This window comes from Leptodactylus fuscus, chromosome 4 (assembly GCF_031893055.1).
Source record: "Leptodactylus fuscus isolate aLepFus1 chromosome 4, aLepFus1.hap2, whole genome shotgun sequence".
Taxonomy (NCBI): Eukaryota; Metazoa; Chordata; class Amphibia; order Anura; family Leptodactylidae; genus Leptodactylus; species Leptodactylus fuscus.
In genome coordinates this window covers 109,226,893-109,240,456 of record NC_134268.1, presented here as the reverse complement: position 1 = coordinate 109,240,456, position 13,564 = coordinate 109,226,893, and positions in this window count along the sequence as shown.

Below are 13,564 nucleotides of genomic sequence, written 5' to 3'. Positions count from 1 at the left end.
TGTATCCTTCCCCTGAACAACTATGTTGAACAATCTTTGTTTTCAGATCATTTGAGAGCGGGCTGTCCATGTTCGGCGACCATCAAACTTAACTGAACTTGAATTGTTTTGTAGAAAGAAATGGTCCAAAATCCCTTCATCCAGGATCCAGGAACTGATTAAAAGCTACAGGAAGCGACTAGAGGCTGTTATCTTTGCAAAAGGAGGATGTACTAAATATTAATGTCACTTTTCTGTTGAGGTGCCCATATTTTTGCACCGGTCAAATTTTGGTTTAATGCATATTGCGCATTTTCTGTTAGTACAATAAACCTCATTTCAATCCTGAAATATTACTGTGTCCATCAGTTATTAGATATATCAAACTGAAATGGCTGTTGCAAATACCAAAATATTTAGAACTAAAAATGATTAAGATTAATAGGGGTGCCCAAACTTTTTCATAGGACTGTACATAATAGTTTTATTGTTAATAGGGGGTTGGGGAGAAGAAGAGAGGAGAAAGGGGGCGGTGAAGAGGATGAGGGGAGGGGCAAAGGTTAAGATTAAGGTTAAGGTCTGAAATGTTTAAATCATTGTGACTGCATGGGATGGTTTGTTTATGCCATTTTTTTTCCTCCTGAATAAAAGTTATATTTTATTTCTACAAGCATTTATCAAAAAATGTTGGTATTTTTACTTTTTGAAAATTGACTATGCTTTTTCCTTGGCCCAGAAAATCTTCAGTGCACTTGATAAAGGATGGTTCAACATTGCATTGATGGGTGAGCTGTGGAGAGACTTTTTTGTCTGAATTTATTACATTAGAATTTCAACTATGTTACAGCTGGTACCCAAAACTAATGTCTTGAGCATTTTTGTTTTTTAGCATTATTTATTTTTATTTGATGTAATTCCTTTTATTTCTGGTTGCTGTTTAATGGATCTTATTGACTAAAGAGACAATAAAACAACACCTTTGATTATTTTCATGTCTTACCATGCCATTTAATAACAATATATATTACATGGCTAATGCTCATACAAGTCAGCCAGCTAATTAAAAATGATCATTTGCAAATGATCATTAGGTTCCTTGAAATTTATTCTTAAAATGTTATGCAACAATACCCTAGCTTCCTAGACTTTATTGCTACTTTGCCCCTCTAATACTCTAGATGAAGAAATAAGAAACAGCAGTGATTTACAGATGTCTAAGTACCATACATTCTCATACCCTATACAGATTTAGCATGTGTTAAATTGACATATTATGTTTGGAGAAGATCATTTAAAGACTTGTTCATCTCATCTGGACAATTTACTTTCTATGTTAGCTGCAATCTATATTAATAAAAGAACAACAGTATCCACTTCATTTAGTCTAACTTGTTTTCACAAATGAAGAAAATAAATTTATGTTCACTCTCTAAAACTTAATGTATAAGTACCCTGTAAAACTTTAAATGGGTCCAAAATTCTGTTCTAATTAGTTTTCTGGGCATTCTTAAAGCTATCAAATTAAATGTTTCTGCTATAATGGATATAATCTCCTGTGCAAACAAACAGGGCAGATATACTTATATTGTCTAATGGTTAGATAGCACAGAATTAAAATGCCAGGTTTGTAACTTGGACTTATGCTAGATGATAAATCTAATGAATTTTTCGAGTGTCTAATCTAAAAGCCCTATTAGTATTATCATTGCCCTAATTGGTTACGGATTACATCTTATATGTTATATGAAAGATGTTGGAATATTGTAGACAAATATTCTTGTGTAATCAAAAATAACTCTGGTCAATTTGTTTCTCAGCGATGAGCATAAATCCAAGATGATTTCAACCAGTCTAATAGGACCCTAAATTCTGGAATATTTGTAGCAAAGAGTGTAACATCATAACATGGTTAATAAATGTGGTGTTAGGTATATCTGTCAGCTATTTGGTGCAAATTATACTATAATTCTGGTATATATTTATTATTAAATCTTTCTTATAGTAATAGGTATGCAACTCACCCTAGCTGCATTGAACTCAACATCACAATGGAATTTCATGACAGCACATTGGAATTCCATGGTAGCAAAATAGGTCATTATAACATCACTATGGAATTCAATGACATCACAGTGGAGCAACATGGCATTATAATTGAACTCTAGAGATGATCGAACACTGTTCGGACTAGCAGTTCCAAACAGCACGCTCCCATAGAAATGAATGGAAGCAGCTGGCACGTACACTTTGCCAGCGGCCGGTCGCTTAACTCCCTGCATGCCGGCTACGTCCATTCATTTCTATGGGAGCGTGCTGTTCGGAACGGCTGTTCTGAACAGTGTTCGCTCATCTCTACTGAACTCCACATCACGATGGAACTCGATGACTTCACAATGGAATTCCATGACAGCACAATGGCTCATTATAACATCACTATGGAAATCGAAGACATCACAATGGAATTCTGTGACATCAAAATGGGACATTATGACTTCACTATGGAAATTGATGACAGTACAATGGAATCCCATGACATCAGAAAGGAATTCTGTTACATTACAATGGGGAATTATGACATCACAATGGAATTCGATGAAATCACAATGGAATTTTGTTACATCACAATAGAATTCCGTGACATCTCAATGGGGCGCCATGACGTCACTATGCAAATCGATGACATCTTAATGGAATTCCTTAACATTACATTGGGACATTATGATATCACAATGGAACTCGATGAAATTGCAATGGAATTTTGTTACATCACAATAGAATTCCGTGACATCTCAATGGGGCACTATGACATCACTATGGAACTCGATGACATCACAATGGAATTCTGTGACATCACATTGGAGTTCCGTGACATCACAATGGGGCATTATCACATCATAAAAGAACTTGATGACATCACAGTGGAACTCAATGACATCACAATAGAGTTCCGGAATATCACGATGGAATTCCGTGACATCAAAATGCGACATTATTACATCACAATGGAAATTGATGACATCACAATGTAACTCGATGACATCATAATGGAATTCCATGACAACACAATGGAATTCTGTTACATCAAAATTGGACATTATGACCTCACTATGGAATTCAATGAAATCACAATAGAATTCTGTGGCATCATAATGGAATTCCGTGACATCACAATGGGGCATTTTGACTTCACTATGGAAATCGATGACATCATAATGGAACTTAATTACATCACAATGGAATTCCGTGACATCCCAATGGGACATTATGAAGTCAATATGGAACTCGATTACTTCACAATGGAATTCCGTGACATCTCAATGGGGCACTATGACATCACTATGGAACTCGATGACATCACAATGGAATTCTGTGACATCACATTGGAGTTCCGTGACATCACAATGGGGCATTATCACATCATAAAAGAACTTGATGACATCACAGTGGAACTCAATGACATCACAATAGAGTTCCGGAATATCACGATGGAATTCCGTGACATCAAAATGCGACATTATTACATCACAATGGAAATTGATGACATCACAATGTAACTCGATGACATCATAATGGAATTCCATGACAACACAATGGAATTCTGTTACATCAAAATTGGACATTATGACCTCACTATGGAATTCAATGAAATCACAATAGAATTCTGTGGCATCATAATGGAATTCCGTGACATCACAATGGGGCATTTTGACTTCACTATGGAAATCGATGACATCATAATGGAACTTAATTACATCACAATGGAATTCCGTGACATCCCAATGGGACATTATGAAGTCAATATGGAACTCGATTACTTCACAATGGAATTCTGTGACATCCCAATGGGGCATTATGACATCCCTATGGAACTCGATTACATCACAATGGAATTCCGTGACATCCCAATAGGGCATTATGAAGTCACAATGGAACTCGATGACATCACAATGGAACTCTATGACATCACAATGGAATGCCGTGACTTCACAATGGATATCCGTGACAGCACAATGGGTCATTATAACATCACTTTGGAATTCAATGACATCACATTTGAATTCCGTGACATCACAATGGGACATTATGACTAGAGAAGAGCGAACACCGTTCGATTGAATACATTTTCGATCGAATATCAGGCCGTTCGAGGTGTTCGATTCCAATCAAACACCACGAGGCAAACGCAGTAAAAATTTGTATCCCCTCCCACCTTTCCTGGTGCATTTTTTTGCACCAATAACTGCGCAGGGGAGGTGGGACAGGAACTACGACAACAGAGGCAGTTAAAAAAATTGAAAAAACCCGTTGGTTGCCGAAATCAGGTGACCTCCAATTTAGACGAATGGTGGATTTAACATTCGATTAATTTGGGACTGTGAACTATGTGACTGTGAGACAGGGACAGATCTACAGGCAGGGTTAGCTAGGGATTACCTTTATTCAGGGGGGAATGTTACTCACCCAGCTCTTTGGGGCTCTATCTGGTCGGGATCCCTGTCAGCTTGCGATATGCGCGAGCTGACTTTTTCCCATAGGAATGCATTGACCAGCGTTGATTGGCCAGTGTGCATTCGGCCAATCAACACTGGTTCTGCTGGAGAAGGCAGCGTCTAAGATCCATCCACAGCAGTTTCCATTGTGGTCCGATCTCAGATGTAGCAGTGCTGACACAGTACTGTACATTGGAGATGAAGCAGCTGGGCATGCACTCTGCTTGGCTGCATCTCTGCTTGGATGCTACATCTGCCAGCTCTCCTACATCAGGCCGTGTGCTCAGCTCAACTACTCCAGAGTAGTTGAGCTGAGTGTGCAGTATCGTACACTACTACGTCAGAAATGAAGCAGAGCTGGGATTTTAAAGACGATACTGCACACTCACAGACAATACTGCACACTGTCCGATACTGCACACTCAGCTCAAGTACACTCTGCAGACGATACTGCACCCTCAGCTCAACTACTCCGGACTAGTTGAGCTGAGCGCACAGCCCGATGTAGCAGAGCTGGCAGATGCTACATCTGCCAGTTCTCCTAGATTGGGCCGTGCGCTCAGCTCAACCACTCTGGAGTAGTTAAGCTGAGTGTGCAGTGTCGGACACTACAACGTGGGAGATGAAGCAGATCTGGGATTTTAAAGACGATCCTATTCACTACACAGCATGTAGTCCAAAAATTGTCACAATGGAATTCGGTGACATCCTAATTTGGCATTATGACATCACAATGGAACTTGATTTCATCACAATGGAATTCCGTGACATCAAATTGGGACATTATGACCTCACTATGGAATTTGATGACATCACAATTGAATTCTGTGACATCACAAGAGAATTCCGTGACATCACAATAAGGCATTATGACATCACTATGGAACTCAATGACATCATAATGGAACTTAATTACATCACAATGGAATTCCGTGACATCACAATGGAGTTCCGTGACATCACAATGGGGCTTTTTGACATCACTATGGAACTCGATATTACAGAATTTTGTTACTCAACAATATTTTCATGTAATGGATTTGAAATTCCAAGAAAAAAAAAAAAAAAAAAACAGAAGTCCATCATCTATAAAGATATTTTATGCAATTGAATGGGGGACAGGAAGGATGCTCAGAGTCAGAACTTCAGGCCATGGCCTTACAGATCTAAGGCTGTCTCGGCCCGATATCTGACTCTTAGTCTCCTTAGTCTCCTCTTAGTCTGACTCTTCTTTTAGACTTCTTTTTCTTTTCTTCCCCTTCACCTCTACACTCTTTCTTCTCATACCTGCACCCCTCCCTCCTCCTTTCCCCCTAATACACCACCCTCCTACAGGATAGTTGGTAGGATGGTGTTTTCCCCTTGTTAGCGTGAACTTTTTTTGATTCTGTATTTGTGTAACACAAGGTTTACTGCTTATTACATCTTATTCAGCTGTAAAATGTTAAAAATGTCAATAAAAATTGATTTACAAAAAAAAAAAAAAAAAAAAAAAACCACTTCAGGCCACTAACTTTAGGTAAGGGCCCAATGATGTGAAAACATGTAAAACGATGCAGTAAAAAATGCTGCATTTTACAGTATCTGCAAAGTGGAAGGAATCCTGGCTAATTACTATTGTGTAAATAGTAATGATATACCATAGGGTTTACCTATATTGGCTTTATTGTTAAAATGATTTATTCTGCCAGCCCCCACAGTACCGGTAAATGTGTGTGACTTTCTTAAGGGCTTTGTATTTTTCTTCCATCAAACAGTTTTATTAAGATTTTCAAAAAAAAACCAAAAACAATAAAACCTTAATTTTTACAGCGTTCACTCTGCAGTCAAAATGACATGGCATCTGTATTCATTGTTTCGGTACAATTGCGTGATAACCAAAATTAGATAGTTTTATATAAATTTTAATCCATTAACAAAAATATAAAACTTTGCAAAAAAAAAGTTTTCTTAAAGTCGCCATATTCTGACACCTGTAACTTTTTTATATTTCCATGTGCAGGGATGCATATAGTGTCCTTTTTTGTGAGACAAAGTGTTCCTTTCAATCAGAGTGGATCACAGACATTTGCTCTGAATCTCCACTGTACAGTGGAGTCCCAGTAGCTATGGCGGCCGCTCTGGTGCAGAATGGCGCCATCTTTAAAGACCCAGCATTCACTGTACTTCCAGCAGATGTCAGGAAGGGGTTAAATAAAACCCTTTAAGTGACATTTTGAAGTACCAGGTTCATTCTAGTTGAGCGCTCTGGACTGAAAGGGCATGGTCTTAGTACTAAACAGTATGCTAATATCAACTACTTAATTGATTTTACAATAACAAAAGCTCCTGATGTCTGGAGTCACTGGCATTACCAGCTACTATCTTCCTGAGAACCACCACAAAGATACTGTCTGCTAGCAATTTTGAGAATTCCCTTGTAACCATCTATGACACCCCTCTGTCCTTAGTGCAAATTCGACAATATATGTCTCCACCACTTGAGACATACCAACAACCTAATGTTTCAATTTTGAATACTTCCATGGTAAACACTTCCAGGTCTTTTTTAGGAATTCCACCTTTGTTAACTCCACTAACTACATACCATGTGAAAGAGAAGCCACTCCCGTCCAAAACATCGGACCATTATATTGCTTTAAGACCCAAACGGAAACTTGACACTACCAATTGCCCTGAAAATTGCCCTGAAATACCGAGGATGCAGAGGTGGACATAACCATACTAAAAAACACAATGGAGACAGAATCCAGCCCATAGAGCAACAAAAAGACACAGTAAAACTGTGGACGGGGAGAACCTATTACTAAAAGGCCTCTCTTTTTACCCTAATCAACATGTTAATGAAGTTGATCTTTTTTTCCGACCTGCACAAATTTCTCCACATTTACGTTATGAAAATCAGTTTACAATCACCAATTACACCTGTAAAGTATCTCACAATAGTCAGCAGGAAGATGAACCATTGTATATCTGTATCACTTATTACTCCGCATCTGACCCCTGTAATGCTTATATTTCTATAGCTCTGTCAGGCACTGACCTAGAGCTCCCGGAAATCCATTGCCAAGGAGAGTCCCTGACGTCCCTGAAACCTCTGACCTAGATTGGTTATGGCTGGGTGCAAATCCAGGAATGCGGGAAGAAACAGATTGGGAAACTTTCCCTAACAGGTTCACTGACTAAACCTGCCAAACCTCAGAGTAATGTCCTTACAAGGATGCCCCTCACAGGAACCTACAATAGATTCCCTATAATTACCCTAACAATGGACTGAGATGTAATAAAATAAAAAGTATTACTAGTAGTGGCAGATAACAGAGAACAATAGCTGATAAGCATAGTCAGGCTAGACCAGTGGTAGATATTGGTGAGCAATAGAATACAAAAATAAATAAGGAAACTAAACAAGGAACAGGAAGGGTAAGAGAAAAACAAAGCTTAAGGGCTGTAGCAAGTGTACAGATAAAGTATATAGAAACTGGAAGTAGCAAACTATTCTGAATACTATAGCAGGCACATGAACACGGGGGAGGGGAACTAAATAGGAACTGAGATACAACCCCACCCTTCACAGATAGGAATGACTGGCCAGACAGCCTGCAAGTCAAACTGACACCAAGGAGACAACCTTAACCCCTTAGTGTACTAAATACAGCCAGAGACACGCCTCCGGGGCATGAGCCACATAGCAGGAAAGCCATGGCGTCCCCGAATCCTGACAAGCTCTCATCCCAGTACACCTGAAATCCATTTCTATTTTTTATCCAACACAACATAAGGGTTGCCATATCAAAACCTTTGGCTCTCCAGTATCATTGGACTTTGGGAAACTCAGTAAATTATCACCAAACATCACACAATTGCACCATAGTTATTAGAGGATGCAGAGCAATGGAGTGGTATTGTCATCCAAACCCGGTCTGCCTATATCAAGGAGGGATATAGAGATATAGAATACTTAATATTATATAGTCTTGAGTTGATTTTGAGTGCGTATAGAAAGAATAAGCTAACCAAAAAAGAGAAAAAAAAATATTGGTGTGTGCGAAATGGACACTTCATTTCTGTAGCTTTTTAAAATAATGATATTAATAATTAATTAAATATGTAATTAATGTACTAAAGTATATTTACTATTGACTTTCTTGAGTATATTTTACAATCTAATATTGTAGTTTTGCACAATTAGTAATATACTGTACCTCTAAAGAGTCCTAAAATGTGACCCAATTAATGTCATCTTTTAATGATGAAGAGAATTAATTTCTTATATACCCTAATTAAAAATGATTTATTAATAGATAAGGGATCAGTGTGAGCAGTATGACAGTAACTGGATTGCAAGTAATTATGGGTTGGACATACTTTAATTTAAAAAGCAACAAAACTATCCCCATTTTCTAATTTTACACAAAGTGGGCAGCTATGGGATTATTATGTAATGATCTGCTTTTAAATTTGTATATAATAAATTACAAACTTTGGTAAGTAATATTTTTGTAGCAAAATAACTCTACTTCTAAAATCATATTTAAATACTTATTTGGGTAGTTTTTCATTATCTCCAGATTTTCTTTTCAAATTGGCAATGGATGATAAGAGTCAGCTGTGTCTCTTTGCTTTACTAAGCATTAGCAACATAATTGACAGAAGTCCTGGAGGGTTTTGTCATTTGTCAAACTAATTAATGGCCAAGTAAAATTTAAATCTGCACTAAAGGTCATAGATGTTATTTAATAATAATGAGTGCAATGGAAGTAATTGCCAAGTTACAGCCCTAAAACTAAACTACTATACAAACTGCTGTTGCCATGGACAGAATCCGTAATGATATCGAGAAAAGTTATGGTTCTATATTTCTTGTAAATTCCGATGTAACTTCAATTCAGCTATGAATGAATCCACTTTCCAATAACAATACGGTGGTAAATGTATTACGGTTTTTTTTTGTTTGTTTGTTTGTTTTTTATTCTAATCCATAATCCAAAAGAAATGTCTTCAGAATATATATATATATATATATATATATATATATATATATATATATATATATATATATAAAATCTCTCTGTTCTCTAATATACTAAAGAGAACTGAGTACTTTATAACACATGGTGATATTCCATGTCTTCAGTGTCAATAAGGCATACTTATTATATGAGGGACACTGGCAGGGGGTGTGAATGATAAGAGACTTTTGTACAGGTGTCTCCTTCTATAAGGCCAGGGCCCCACGTGGCGTAAACATTGCAGTGTGGCATTTTTTAGAGAGATCCTAAAATATGAAGTTTTTTTTTTTTTTTTTTTTAAAGTAAAGTTATATCATAACCCTTAATATTTCAACTAGGGTACCCCAGTACCAAAGTAACATTACAAATAGTGCATAGTAGGTGTGAGAATACCATGCCCCTGCTCCAAGGAAGCCAATATTTTGTTTACTTTGCTATAGATGATATTGTGTACTGCCACCAAGACTTTTGTGGGGAAGTGTTTATTTCAATAAAATATTTACCTTGTGTGTTTTGGGGATCTCCTCTTTATTCATAGTTAGCCAGATGCAACAAGCATTTCCTTTGTAAAAGAATTCCCCATACAACCTGTAACATCTCTGCCTGTTCGGGTCTCTGCGCCACCCTCTGCTCGCATGCTGCGGCGCAGGAGGCGTGTGCAGTTTGATAATCTGCTTAAAGTTTTCAGTCGCACTGTGTGAACTCAGCTCTAGTTCTGTGATTGCATTTGTACCACACCCGTCTTCTGCCCTTGTTTCCTCTGTCCATTCAGTGATTTGATTTTGTCTTGCCTGTGATTGACAGCTTTCCTTCCTATCAGGTTCAGTTCGGGTTCTTCCTCCCCTATTTAGTCTTGGCTCACAGTCACACTGGGCCGGTTATTGCCTCTTGCTTGCTGGTATCTCTTGCTGTTTAATTACTTGTATTCTAATCCTTGACCTCTGGCTTCCCTACTGATTATTCTTTTGGACTCTGATTTGGCACTGCATTGCTCTACTGTTACCGAACCCTGGCTAGCTGACCTCCCTTTGTTGTTGTTCGTCTTGTCTGCATTTTGTGTTTCACGTATTCAAGGAGGGACTGTCTTCGTGGTTGCCGCCTATTACCTAGGATAGGGTCTGGCAATAGGAAGGGTCAGTTGGGGGCTTCAGCTTAGGGCTCACTGTCCTGTGTGTCCCTACCTCCAGGGGTCACCAGCAGCTTCTGGGGAATTATCATCTGGCTATTCCCTAACACAACCCTTTATTTCATCATCAACCTTTGTCCAACATAGGAGCCCCTGCACTAGATGTATGCTTGGGGTTACTAGCACTCATTGACTGCTTGTAAGCCCAATCAAATGCAATGAGCTAAACTAAACAAAGATGGTTGCCTAGTGCATATGCAGGGAGTGGAGCTTAGGAAGTGGCAGGAAATGCTGGCTATGTACATTGCTAGGTTGGATCAATATTCCCAGCAGGCTCCGCCTGATGATTCATTTGAATTGATGGGCAGTCCTATGTTTTCACATGTCATGAAGCAGATTTGAAATATTGTGCCTACCTTATGACATGTTTAATTCCTGTTACATCTGTGCAAAGAACAAAACTTACATTTTTCAATGGAACTGTTTGCCTTAGGGATTTATGTTTGAAATGTTACTGTTGGTCTCTTCCACTATTTTCTTTTCCACCATGCCGCTCTTGTTTCTAAGTCTGGTACTACATGATTTGCTTAATAGTATATTATGCTGCTGAATCAGACACACAATATGAATAAGTACGGTTCTATGTTAACTCAAATGTTTTAGAAAAAGAAGCATGATTTTTTTTTCAACTATAACATTGTGTTTCCTTCATTTGCATTTAGTTTGGAACAAAGGCACAAACACGTAAGAACCCATTAATTCTTATGATGTAAAAGTGTGTTCTAGAGGGGCACAAACAATGACCTTACTTGATTTAATGTATTTTTATTGTTGCTATTAAAGATTTATTCATTTAGCTTGCATTTCCAAGTACAATGAAACAAATGTCCATGAAGAAAATAACAAGGTTAAAACATTCATAGTAAAAATTATGTTTCTATTGATTAGGCGTGAGAGCAATGGCAGAATGAATATCCATGTGCAAACAACACCAGTGAGTACATTTCCTCCTTTCCACAATCACATTTGTATTTCCTATTCATATAATAATAGCATTTTTCACATACTTGAAATTGTCCAATGCCACATATAGAATGCTATAGAAAATGGAAATAGGAATATACGTGCTATGTCTTTCAACAAGCTTAGCACATTATAAAAGCATACAAATATAAAGGTTTAGTTTAAATGGAATGGAATAGCTTGGGTCCTTGATTTTGGTTCATTTTTGGTATAAACTGGAAGTGATGTTATTTTATTCTGGGGTCTCTATAAATCCCAGAGTATAATAGGTAGAAGACCAGGGGAGGTGTAAATAAAACCCCAAAAACATTTATACTCACCTCTTATGGGCCACCTCTTGGTGTCTAGTGCTCTTTTAGTCTCCTTGGTGACATAAAATGCTCAGGGTCAACACTGAGGCCTGTGATTGTGCCCATATGACCACTGCTGGCCAATCACAGACTTCATCTTTGCCCTCGGGGAGCATGAAATCATCAGGAGACTGCAAGACACCACAAGGAGGCCCAAAAGAGGTGAGGGAAGGTAAGAGTAAATGTTTTTTTTTAATTTTTTTCACCTCCCCTGGGCCTCCACATATTATACTCTGGGGTCTGAAGAGATGAATCCCTAGTTGTTTGATTTTGTTAAAAAACTAAAAATTTGGGATATTCAGAAGGAACCTGGCTCGTGCTGAAGCAATATCCCCTTCTCTATTAATGATACAAAAACAAGAATTTTTTCTTTTTTTTTTAGTTTTTATTGTTTTAAAATACTGTGCTTTTTGATGTTAATATATGGTTTTATGACATATAACATTTGTAATAAATGTACAACAGGATCAGTACACAATAGATGTATATCATAGTAATAAATAATACTAATAGTACTATTATTTTTAGAATTTTGTACATTTGTATTCATAATATTCAACATTAAAAGGCTAGCATGACACAGAATAGATGTGAAGTAGATTAAAGTGGTAAAATGGAATAACTGAGTTTGAAACTTGTCTTTTTAAATAGATATATACTATTAGTGTATGTCTACATACACTGGATTAGTGGTTACACAAGAAATACCACAAAAATTGCTGTCAAACGAATATGTCTCATTATGAAAGCACAACATTAATATGGATTTATCTTTGTCTGTATTGTATAGTGCTCAGTTCCATATTGTATTCTGAGATGTGTTTTTTACAGCCATAAACTGTATGTTTCAAAGTGTAACTATTTTTTTTTATTGTTTTTGTAGCATTGCAGAAATGAGTGGCAAATAAACAGAACACATATGCATGTCAAAAATTAGCAAATATGGAACATATATTTTCAAATTCAATCCATTGAATTCTATTGGATTAAAACGGTGCTCATTTATCAGATACAGTGAATGCAATACGATTGGGGGGAAGAGGGTAAAATGACTGTATCACAATTTTTTCAAAGTTTTACCTCTGCAAAAATTTGAATAAAAAGTGATCAAAAGATTATATTGACTTCATATCTTTACATAATTTTATTTTTTAATTAGTTAAAACAATAAAAAATATTCACAGGGTAAAACTAATATATCATTTTTACTGCACACTGAATCTTATAAAAAGAAAATCCATTCATCTAGTCCAAATAATGTTAGATGGTGCCATTATGATATTGCCATAATGTACCCTGCAAAAAAGAAGCCCTCAGCCTTTTGAAAGGAGGAGAGTTAAACATAAAAACACAAAAATGAAATATCGTTTTGTGGGAAGGAATTAACCAAAGTGAAGATCAGTTAGGTGCCGATATGTCTGTAAGTAAAATAACACATTATTAAATTCAGATACCTAAAGAACATGATGTGTGATGTTTGAAAATCATTTGTATGCAGTTTGTTTTGCTGGAAGCAGGACCTAACATGCTAGCTCTCTTTAATATGTCATCAGCGAATTGTATCGACCTGCAGAATAAAGGTAA